This window comes from Protopterus annectens, chromosome 2.part0 (genome assembly GCF_019279795.1).
Source record: "Protopterus annectens isolate FY-2018-M chromosome 2.part0, PAN1.0, whole genome shotgun sequence".
NCBI classification, from domain to species: Eukaryota; Metazoa; Chordata; order Ceratodontiformes; family Protopteridae; genus Protopterus; species Protopterus annectens.
Window position 1 is genome coordinate 833,708,334 of NC_056728.1, and position 12,476 is coordinate 833,720,809.

Consider the following 12,476-nt stretch of genomic DNA (forward strand, 5'->3'; position numbering starts at 1 on the left):
GTAGAATGCTGCCTGGGATGTTGTCAGGTCCCATGGATGCTGTGTTCTTGGCATTGTAAAGTGTGGTTTTTACCTGTGCAGCCGTAATTACAGAAACTTTGCATTCTTCCAGTATAGAGATGGGCCATTTAGGGGGTGTGAGGGGTGTAAAATTAGCACTGAACCTATCTGCCAGAATGTTTGCAATATCAGTTGGTTCTGTATATTTTGTGCCATTGTGCTGTAATGCAGAACAGATCTGAGTGTTGCCATTGAGATTCTTAACATAGCTGTAGAATGCTTTTGCGGTTGTCTTTAGAATCAGTGGCGATGTTGTTTTCGTAGCTAGCTTTGGAGGATTTTATGAGGGATCTCAGCTTCTTACTAAGGCTGACCAGAGAATTCCTCCAATCATGGGATTTTACTCTTTTTTGCAACAGTTTCTTTCTTCTGTTGTAAAGTTTGTTTATGGCAGGGGACCACCAGATTGTCTTACTGTTTTTGGAGGATAGCATCTTGGTTCTGTTAGGGATAGCATGATCCATGCAGTTGTGTAAGTGCTTATAAGGTGCATTTGTGTAGGCTTCAGCAGTCATACCTCTATTGTCCGTCTGCATGGGTGTCGTGAAGTTTGCCACTTCTGTCTTAAGAAGTGTGAAGTTGGCTTTGGAGAAAGTTTTTATGGTGGTTTCCCTAATGGGATGGGGGCAGAATGTGGATGTTTAGGGTGATTAGCTTGAGGTCGGATCTGACCAACAAAGTATTGACCTCAGGTGTGGAGCACCGGTCGCCCATGTTGGTAATGACCAGGTCTAGGATATTACTACCCCATGGTGGGGGTGTGGATAAGTTGATCCAAGGCAATGGAATTTATGAATTCCAAAAAACGTTGAGCAAAAGAGTTGGTACATGAGTAGTTTTCCCAGTTAATGGTGGGGTAGTTGAAATCCCCCATTATTAAGTTGTTGGGTTGTACCCTAATATTTTCCATTGTATCAAGAAATCAGGAGTGGGAATCCTGGGGCATGGTGGGGGAGCTTAAGCAAGTTACAATTTGGATTGCGGTCTTGCCCAGAGTTAGTTGCACTTGGATAATTTTGGATGCATTATGCTGAACAACTAACCTGGAGGTGTGGATATCCTTAATGAATATGGACATGCCTCCGCCTTTAGTGTTTTGGTCCATGTTAGGTGGCCGAAACGTGTGGCATGAATTTTAGCTTGGTAATGCAGGGGTGCTCTCCAACCAGGTCTGTGTCATTTCACAGATGTCGATGTTCTCCATTTTAAGGAGTACCTCGAGTGAATGCATTTTGAGGTTTAGACTTCTAGCATTGAGTAGCATTACCCTCAGATTTTGCTTGCTTGTACCTGTTATGGTAGTGAATTTGTCATTTGAACCTTGCCTAAAAAAGGCACTATAGGGGTGGCAAGAGCCTTAGCCAGTATCCGGAATCCCAAGGGCAACAGGTGCAGACCATCTTTGGCAAAGCATCGTGGTCTGTCGATCGTGTCATCCCAGACAGACAGATACTGGATCCCCTTAGAATGACACCAGAAGCTTAGCTAATTGAAGCTTAGCCAGTTGTTGAAGTCAGTCATTTTGTCCTTGTACTGTGGTAGCATTCTGGGTGATGGCAGGATGCTACTCAGGGCTAAGGTCATACCTGCCTGTGCTACAAGATCAGAGAGCTCCTCCATGTCTCTTTTCATGTAGTCCAGGGAGGTACGTCTCAGGCCATTCACATGAACGTGGACAATAACGGAGTCCTATTTGTACTTGTTGTGGAGTGACCTGAGTGCATGTGTTATGTGGCGAATCCTGGCACCAGACAGGCAGCTGACAGTAACTTTCTCCTTTAGCCTGGTAAGTGGAACATCAGTGTGCCTGACTATAGAGTCACCTATGTCTAGAGTGTTGGGTACGTTGTTATACCTTATGGGCTGTGGTTGAGTGGCACACTGAGTTTGTGGGCTCTGTGTCATTTGGATTGTGTCGTGGGTGGAGGTTGCTTGCATTTCTGCTTTAGAGGTCTCTGTTGCATGAAGATATTTTTATTGAGAGCCTCCACGAATGTAGGTGTGTGTTTTGATTTGCTACGTGTGTGTTTTGGTGGTGTAGGTTTTGAGGGACTATGTGATGAGTGTGGTGTGGTGCAAGTGTTTAATTCTCCTCGTGACTGTGTAGTCCAGTCTTGGGGGGAAGAGAGCTTTGCTTCCAGTTTGGCTATATAAGTGCATCTCACACAGATTTTAGTGTTGGGTGGTAGGAGGAGAGGGTTGTCTGTGTACATGAGGCAATTGCTGCATTGCCCCAAGATGCCCAGATTCATCAGGTTGGCAGGAGAAAACACTGGGAGCTGACCTTTAGAAATGTCTGGATGTGTGCTTATTAAGTACTAAAAACTGTTTTCCTCTAGACAAGTGAGGAAAGTTGAGTGCTTTGTAGCTTATTTAGTGCTTACAACAAGTTGTGAACAAGTGTTGAACTCAAAGAAACTGATTTGAGTGATAAAACTAAAAAACTGGCTAGTACTAAGGGAAAATTTGAACAGCAGACTTGATGGCGCCAGGAATAGTTTAATCATAGCTAAGTGGCGATGCATAAAGTGTATTTTATTTTTAATATAACAGTAGCAAATGAGCAAACTGATTTAAACAAATTAACCAAGTAACCAAGAAAAAGCTAAAATCTGAGCCCCGTTCCAGCGGTCTTCGATCAGACAAGTTCTAACTGCACACTCCTGCCACTAGGGTGCAGGGGAACATTCTCCAAAAAAGATGGCCTGGATTACTGCTCAAGTTATGCAAAGAAAGCTAGTTTCAGCATGCCTGAATCTAGTTTATGTTTCAGCAAGCAAGGCACACCAATTTCAGAAAGAAACAGTTCAAATAAGCAGGCACAATAACCCTTTATCCAGAAATTCTCAGCTCAGAAGGGCAGAATCTAGCCTCTCCTCCCACAAGAGTGCAGACCACAAATCTTCTTACTGGAAAAATAACTGGCCTGAAGCCCAAGTGCTTAAACCAGAACTAATACACTTTTAGAATAACAGACACTGAGCCTTCAATCAGCAATTCCCAACTTAGAAGGATGTAAGCTACATGTCCTGCCACAACAGTGCAGACCACAAACCTTCTTAATGTAAAACAACTGGTCTGAAGGCCAAGTACTTAAACTAAAAGGCTTAGAATAACAGTTACAATTTTATCAGGCTACTACCAAGCAGCAATAAATGCAGCAGAATAAATACAACTGAGTACTTTTAAGAGGCAGAAGTAATGCTTTTTTTCTATCACAGGGTGTGCCACTACTGTTTGTATACCTAGGAATTCATCATCTTTTCACTCCTTATCAAATAATGGACAGTTGCCAACCCATGTGGCTGGAGGAAAATCTGACCGAGGGAATCCACTTACAGTTTAGTGCATGCACTATAGCCTGAGAGGGAATCCCATTATAAATTATAGTGCATACACTATAGCCTGAGGGAGGTTTTCCTTCCCCTTTGCATTTTCTTTGTTTATGTTGTTGAATCATACTGACAGACAAACTAATCTGTAAACTAATCTGCTATGGTCCCCAGCTATGCAAATATAGTCCTGATGAACTGGAGAAAAAGTTATTGTAGAATCAGTTTTTGCAAAACATCATCATGTACAGATGTTTTATTGATTTATTTTTTATTTGTGAGGGTTCCGAAAAAAAAAACTGTTGGATTTTAGTAAACATGTGAATGAATCCACAAGTTACCTTCTGTTGACATTTACTTATAGGAAGGACAACATTAATTTTCTGGACCTGAATGTGTGCAGATCTAGCAATGTTTTAAAAGTTAAGATTTATAAAAAGGAAGTGCAAAGAAACAGCTATCTCCACTTTGCATGCATAAGTTTAGCCTGAAAAAACATAGTGAAGGGGTAATTCACTAGAATAAGCAGGTTAAGAGATGAGGCAGTTGTTGTTGTGTCTTTCGGCTTTTCCTGGTTAGGGGTCGCCACAGTGGAACTCTGGTCAGCTAATGACTGGTAGTTGATTTTTATGTGCCTAGTTACCAGCCCTGACGCACAACCTTCAGTGAAGGTACGCCCATTCACTCATGTCTCCACGCAGAAGACGCTCTATTTTAACAGATGAGGCAGTATTTTTTTTTTTAAAAAACAAGTTTATTAGTTTTAACATACAAAATAAATATTATGACAATCTTATGCAAGCAGTTAACATATAAACAATTATAACATTTAATAAAACAACTAAAGTATTTACAAAGACATCCACTCTAAATTAAATCAATTAATTAATCTGTAACATCTTACTAATAAAACTAAGACTGTTTTAACAAGTTTTGTAAGGTAACCCATATATTATAGTAAGATGTTTTCCTAATGGTTCTTGACTTTATTGTCATTAGTTCCATATGACACACTTCAATCATAACATTTTTAAATTCATTAAATGAAGGAGGAGTATCTGAAGTCCAGTTTCTGGTTATTATTTTTCTAGCCACTGCTAGAATTGACCATAGTAAAGGAAGTTTAACTTTTTTAACACATTTAGGAACAGGGGTGTTAAATAATATAAGTGACTTAGAGACTATGAAATTATCTGTAAAAAGAGCCTGCAAAAAATTATTGATTAACATCCAATATTCCTTCAGTTTTATACAATCGTAAAACATATGTGCCCAATCAGCATTTATTTCTACAGTACATCTCTTACATATGTTATCTTTTTTGTTAATTTTTTTCATCATTAGGGGTGTATAGAAAGATCTATGTAAACATTTCCAGGTATAAAGTCTCCAATTAATAGAAGAAGTAGTTTTATAAGCAGATTCCAATATATATTGTTTATCTTGTTGTTTTGGTAATTCACCATTAATGGAATTGAAATAACTCCAGTAATTATCTGAACTATAATAGGTTTCATCTCTAATAATTTTATGTATGTGTGAGAGCTTACCTTTATCAGAAACCCTTTGTTGTAAATTTAGTATCAAGTAGTCAATCAGTATTGGAACAGATTATTTAACTGTTAAAGACATTAAGTCAAGTTTGTTAGCAGGATGTTGTCTAAAAGTCTGAATCTCCAACCAACATGTTTCTCTCAAATCAAATTCTTGCTTTAAGAAGTCTAAATTTTTTTACTTTATTGTCTGACAGCATCTGATACCAATACTTTAAATTATTCTCTGTGACTAGAAGAGTACTTTCAGAGGTGGATGATAAAAGAATACCTTGTGTATATATTATGGGAAATAAGATAAAATTCCATTCCTTATACTTAAGATGCGTATATATAAAATTACGATATCTAATAATAATATTTAATGGGTAACTAGTTATATATTTTGGTGTAATAGATGAGGTACAAAACTCTTTAAGTAACCATAACATGGGATTGTTTATAATAGTATTTTTGTGTGTTAACGATATTTTTGTGAAGTGCATGCTAATTAATTCCCAATATTCCTTCCATTTTGCAACATATGACTGATCTATTAGTAATGTTATAACTTTTATAATAGAAGAGATAGCGTATAAATCAGAGTCTGGAAATGCTATACCCCCTTGGGACCAACTATTAGTATGTTTCTTTAATGCAATCCTAGGTCTATTAGGTGCCCATAAGAAATTTAACATTTGTGAATTTAATTTCTTAATAATTATTTTTGTAGGTGGGAGTATTATTGATTGTATTGTGTATAATATCTTTGGGAATATTATCATTTTAATAATTGTGAGTCTTTCTTCCATGGTAAAAAACATATTGTTCCAGCTATTGAAATGAGTTTGTATATTATGAAGACAATTACTATAATTATGATGTATAATGGATTTAATATCTTTAGTTAATATTATGCCTAAATAAGTTATTTGACCTGAATTGGGTTTGTATTTAAGAAAATCACTAGTGAGAACATTTTTCCCTGTGGTAATATTTTAGTTTTTTCTTCATTAAATATCAAACCTGAAATATTCTTGAAATCTGTCATCTTATCAAATAATGACTGCATAGAAGAATTTGCCCCTGTTGATGTAATTAAAACATCATCTGCAAAAAGTTGGATTTTAGATATTGTATTTTCGTCTATACCAAATCCATCTATATCATTGCTGTTCCTAATCAAATTAGCCCAAGGCTCCATTATTAAAGTAAATAACAATGGTGAAAGTGGACACCCTTGTTTTGTGCCTTTTAATATGGGTATCTTTTGTGAGACATATGTTCCAATTTTAATGTATGCCAACGCTCCTTTATATAAATGTTCAATTAAATTCACAAATGTATTAGAGAAATTTGTACACTTCAATAAGATAAACAGATAGTCCCAACTTACTGAGTCAAATGCTGAACTTATATCAAGGCTGATGAGTGTCAAATCTTTCTTTTTTCTGTTTGCATAATCAATCAGAGTTAAAGTTCTCCTTATATTATCAAAAGTATTTCTATTAGTAATAAAGCCTGTCTGATCTATATCTATTATACTTGGAATGATTATCTTTAATCTGTCAGCAAATATATTCATGAACATTTTGTAGTCAACATTAAGTAGTGAAATGGGTCTGTATGATGTGCATCTAGTTGGATCTTTATTGGGTTTCAAGATTGGTGAAATAAATGTGTATTGCCAAGATGGGGGAATTATCAATTTATTTTGAGCTGAAATAAAAACCTTATGTATTAATGAATAGGTACTCTTAGGATGGATTTTATAAATCTCAGGAATAATACCATCATTACCTGGTGCTTTGTTTAATTTAAGTTTATTTATTTGTGTGATAACCTCTGTATATGAAATATTTTTATCTATTAATCCAGCTTGTTGTTTATTAAGTTTTTTGTTCATGTTTGTAATTATAAAGTTCTTTATTCTGTCTTTAGATTCCATCTTAATGTTATTATGATTAATGTTATGAAAGTGATTTCTAAATTCATCTAATATTTCTGGTAAACTAGAAACATTCTTCTTTTTCCTTGAAGAAAAAATTTCTTTGATGTGATTTTGTTTATTAAGCCTTTTCGTTTTATTTTTAAGTCTATGTAAGTATTTGGGACTTATTGAGTAAGACAAAAATTTATATTTCTCTAATGTTATTTTGACTTTATGATTTAAAATTTCTTTGTATTTCTCATTTAATTTATTTATTTCCTCAATGACTTTTTTGTCCATAATATTTTCCTTATTATTATGTTTATATGAGTCTAATTTGTTTTGTATGTCTATTAATTCCCTGTCCCAAGTTTTCCTTTTGTTATTATACCATCTGATACTTTGTCCATATAAATAAGATTTTAGAGCATCCCAAATGTAAATAATGGAGACGTCAGGTGTAGTGTTTATGTCCAAAAAATGTTGTACCTCTGTAAGTATATAATCTTTATAATCTTTTAGTTGAGTTAGGTATGCAGGTATTCTTTTGATCTGAACATTATGAGTAATATTTACCATAAATTCAAAGACAGTTGAATTGTGATCCGATATAGGGCATGAAATGATCTTAGAATTAGTTAGGTCAATTACTAGTTGGTTAGAAATAAAGACTCTGTCTATTCTTGAATAAGTTCTATGTCTGTTAGAAAAAAAGGTATATGGTAATGATTTAGAATCTGTCTGATTATTAATATCATTCAAATGATATAAATTAATGAAATCCTTTAAATGTTTTGCATTAGATGTGATTTTCCTTTTTCCTATAGTAGTAGTATCTTTTTCATGTAGGATACAGTTAAAATCTCCTGCTAAAATAATATCTCCTTTAGAAAATGATATAATCTTATTGAGATGGTATTTCACTGTATTAGTGCCAATTCCTGGTATCCAGTATACATTAATCAATGTATAGATTTTCCCATTAATCTGTATTGTAACCAGGCAGAATATTCCTTTGTCATCTTTATATGACTTAATAATTTTTGGTGTGGGTATATTTTTGTTCCATAAAATAGCCACTCCTCTTTTTTTCTGTGTGTGTTCTGAGCTAACCAAGATTGTATATTTATTAGTGACTAATTTATCTATATCTTTTTTCAGGAGATGTGTTTCCTGAAGGAATATTATGTTGGCTCCATGCAGATTAATATATCTCATTAAACTTCTCCTTTTACATGGGTTATTTAATCCATTAATGTTTAGAGAAATTCCTTTTAAAGTTACCATTTAACTTTTATAAACATATAAAACATATAATTAGAATAGCATTTACTAAAGTAAGTATTATTATGTCTCCTCCTTTAGGTATTATATTAATTATAGCTGCAATTAGTGAAAATCTTATGAAATTTTGTGAAATTTTAACTTTTATTTGTAGTAACAGTGAGTTTATAAAATGTGATGTGGATGTCAAAACTATGTACACATAACAAAAATCAGATGAAAATATTGTTTGGATTAAACATTGCATCCAGCCTGGAGTTAAAAACTCCAACTTCGAGTAGCAAATACCACTCAAGTTATCTCCCTATCCTAAGCAGCAGTACCCCAGCTGCCACCTAAATTAATTAAATACTAACTTTTATTAACTAAAGTTAAGCTCATTGTTTTGATTATCTATTATAGCAGGACTTAAACAATTTATATAACAGCTTCTTATTTTACAGTATAATAAATAAAAGATCAATTATGTAATTAATGTAATAGTTAGATATGAAAGTTAAGAAATAGGTTATTATAACATTTACACTAACTAATCTTTATGATAATATATAAGAAACTAAAATAGAACTTATAATCAATATCACTAACATGTATTATGTATATCTCATATTTGTTTACTTTAAAACTTATACAATAAATGACTCATTATAAATCATCTTTGAGAAATAGAAGCATTACCAACATTATTCTTGAGAATACCTTTGTATTATCATATAAAACTTTTATAGTCATCTTAACAATGTTATGTATATCTATTCTACATAATGTGTACATTATCATCAAAGCATTCTAGCAATCTTGAAAGAGAGAGCAGAGGAGAGAGAAAAAGAAAAAAAAAAGATACCCTTTTAGTTGTTTAATATAAACTTGTAGTGATAGGTTTTTATTATATGTTTATGTTCATTTGAATTTAATAACATTTATTATCTAAGGCTATTATGACTCAAAATATTATTTACATTAGAGTATTCATATTTTCTGCCATAACAGTACTATTAGTAGTTTTAAAACTTTAAACTACATGCACTACAAGCTTCTTTCTCTTACTTGTTCTTACCATTTAAATAAAAATAATTATTCTCAGTATATGAGATAAAAAGAACAGACTACAAAGCAATGTTGATCTCTAGTTATGCATGAATCATTGTGATGAAAGCCTGCTATATCTCATATATCTGCACTGCAGCTTTAGAATGTATCACATGACACTTTCTTCTGAAATAAAATCATAATAATGCACATACTTATTTATCTTTGTTAAAATAAATGCATTATAATGTTATATATCATTAAATTATAAGCACCTATATGCATTGAAATGCAACAACTATATAAGCTTTCAGAGTCATATATGCATGAGTTTAGCTTCTATGTATTCTAAGTTATTTCATTTGTTTACTATGGCATATTAAGACATTAAAAATCACTATAACTTTTACATTTTATAAGTTACATCTTAAATAAGTAAATTATTATAAAGAAAAACTCACATTTTGTTGTCAAAAGTTTTTTTTTCATTTTTTACAGCAGTTTAGCATTCTACTTCACTTTTACTTACTACTTTTTTTGTCTGTTGTCTGGTCTGTGTGAAATCAAAAAGTCAAAAAAAAAAATTGCTTTTTTTCTCTTCTGTGTGCATTTGCTGAATTGCTTTGCTTTTAAATCTCTCGAGGACACTATACAAGGATACCTATAAATAAAATTGTCTCTTATAACATTCTGGTGGAATTTTTTTTAAAGTAAAGTGACACACACATTTTGAATTTAAAAAATAAAATACAGCGTAAAACCTTCTCTTTCAAGCAACAGTCATTGCAGTCTCTCTCTGACAGTGAAAAAGCCTTAAAAAATTATTTAATATACATTTTTCTATATATATGTGTCCCATTTCATTTTCTCATTGAAAGTATGTTACAAACACACATCAGTATTATCAGAACCTTGTTACTTCTTAAAAAAAAAAAAAAACCTACCTACACATATATTTACTTGCTGTTTCTTTTAGTAAAGTAAAACCTGAAACACATTACTTACAACTGCTTTAGTTCTAGTCAACTACAGTTATATCATAACTTATTATTTGATATTATGTGTTTAAGCAATTTAATCATAGTATAATATAAAGCAGTTTTATTTAAACAGCATAAGTAATTTTAAAGAGATAATATTTTATTTTTCCCCTTTTTTCCTTCTTTTCATCTTTCCCCCCTCCCTGCCCTCCCTCCCCCTCCCATATGTGTTTAGTTTAAATAGAGTGCTATTATTTAAAATAAAGAAAAAAAGAAAGATATAACATATTACTAACCTTAGGTCCCTTAATTACAGAAGAGAAACAAGTCGATTTATATCAGGTTATTTGTTCCTCATGAAAGTTTGATTATCCATAATACAAACTTCAGTTCTTGCACATTAGTATAACTTTGTACAAATCATTAAGATATTTATGGTTTTCTTGTAAATGCAGAAACTGTAATTAAAGAGTTCAAAGAAATATAAAACATGTCATTTGTTTTTTAGTCTTTTTTATTTCTCTGATGTCTTCCAAGATGTTCCTGATGCCATTCTTTTTAACGAAGGAGTTGCCCATTCCATATCCTCTATTTTGTCTAGTATTTTATTTTTTTATATATATATCAAAGCAGAGTCCAGGTCTTCAAAAATTTTAGGGCCATCAGGTAAAAAGATTTTCAGTTTGGAAGGAAATAAAAGATGAGTTTTGAACTGTGCTTTCTTAAGCTCTCTTATTAATGGTAAAAAGACCTTTCTTTTTGATATTACCAAAGAGGAATAGTCATTGTCAAAGCGCACAGTTGCTTCATTAATTTTTATAGGTGATTTAGCTCATGCAGATTTTAATACCATCTCCTTGTCATAAGATGATAAAAATCTTACAATAACTGATCTAGGATAATTTTTATTTGTATTAGAAATGGATAAAGACCTGTGAGCTCTTTCAATGCCAAAAGAAAATGCCTCTGACAGATCTAAAGTTTTGGGAAGCCAAGTGTTTAAAAAAGATGTAATGTTATTACCTTCTATATTTTCTGGCAGTCCAGAAATCCTGATATTGTTACGTCTGAATCTGTTTTCCAAGTCATCTAGTTTGGATTGAAGGTGGGTGTTTTGTTTCAATAAAAATTGAATGTTCATTTCTTCTTCCTTAATTCTGTTGTCCATATCATTAAGTGCCTCTTCTATACCTGTTATCTGTGCTTTCTGATGTTGTAGATCTTGGTGTAGCACATCCATTTGTTTTGTGGTTTTCTCTATAAAATTGTCAATTTTAACATCCGGTCTGTCCATTTTAGTTGTTAGTTGCTGTATAGTTGATAATAATGTCTGAAGCTCTTTCTTAATGATGGAATCCTGACTGTTAGCCTTGCTGGAACTCATTCTGAACAGAAGTGATGAGAGAGAAATTTCCAATAAGATTTCTGACAGGAAAGTCAGTTAAATTTTCTTTCTTTTTTGGATATTGTTATAAGTAATGATAATCCAAACATTTTTAGAAAGAAAATTATTCCATTAGTTGAGTTTTGAAGTAATAATTTCCTGTTAATGTAGTTATGTTGGTGGAGCTGAAGAAATCTGCTGCTACCCTGTGTTCATCCTTGGCCACCGAGGCAGTATTTTTTGAAAATGTGAAGAACTTAAAAAAGGAAATCTCAAGAAAGAGGGTACCCCAAGGACATTAACAATTATTGGATGGAAGTAAAAAAATGTAAGGAGACATAAGGTAGCAAATGTAAATAGCAAGTCAGAAGAAAATTAAAAGGATTTTCCTTAGCATGAATTTTAGACAATTCAGTAGATGAAAGTAAAATCAAAGGAATAAAACAAGAATAATTGGAGATTCATAATGAATTTTCAAGAAATTAAAAATGTTATAGGGGGAGACCCTGTCTTGTCTGTCTCTAAAAGAGGAAAGAGTTTAAAAGACTTTTTTAAGAAAAGGAATTTATGCTCAAGTATGCCTGATGTTTTGGAAGTCGGGATGAAAATATGTCACTTATGAGCGGACAGATGATTTGCTGTTGCAACCCCTAACCGGGAAAAGCTGAAAGAAGAAGAAGATGAAAAGATGTAACAGTTGTAAGTTATGTCAATATATGAAAGAAGTTAAGAATTTTGTAGTGACAGCAAGAAGCTTTGAAATTAGGTTGAATAATTTATATAATTGCAGGTCCAAATATGTGGTATACATGGCTCTGTATGAATTATGCCCAGTATTTTATATAGGAAGAACCATAAAAGATTTCTACATGCGAGTGAATGAGCTTATAAGAGCAGTAGACAGATTGATGCAAGCAATGCCTTGGCAAAACATGTTAAGCAAAA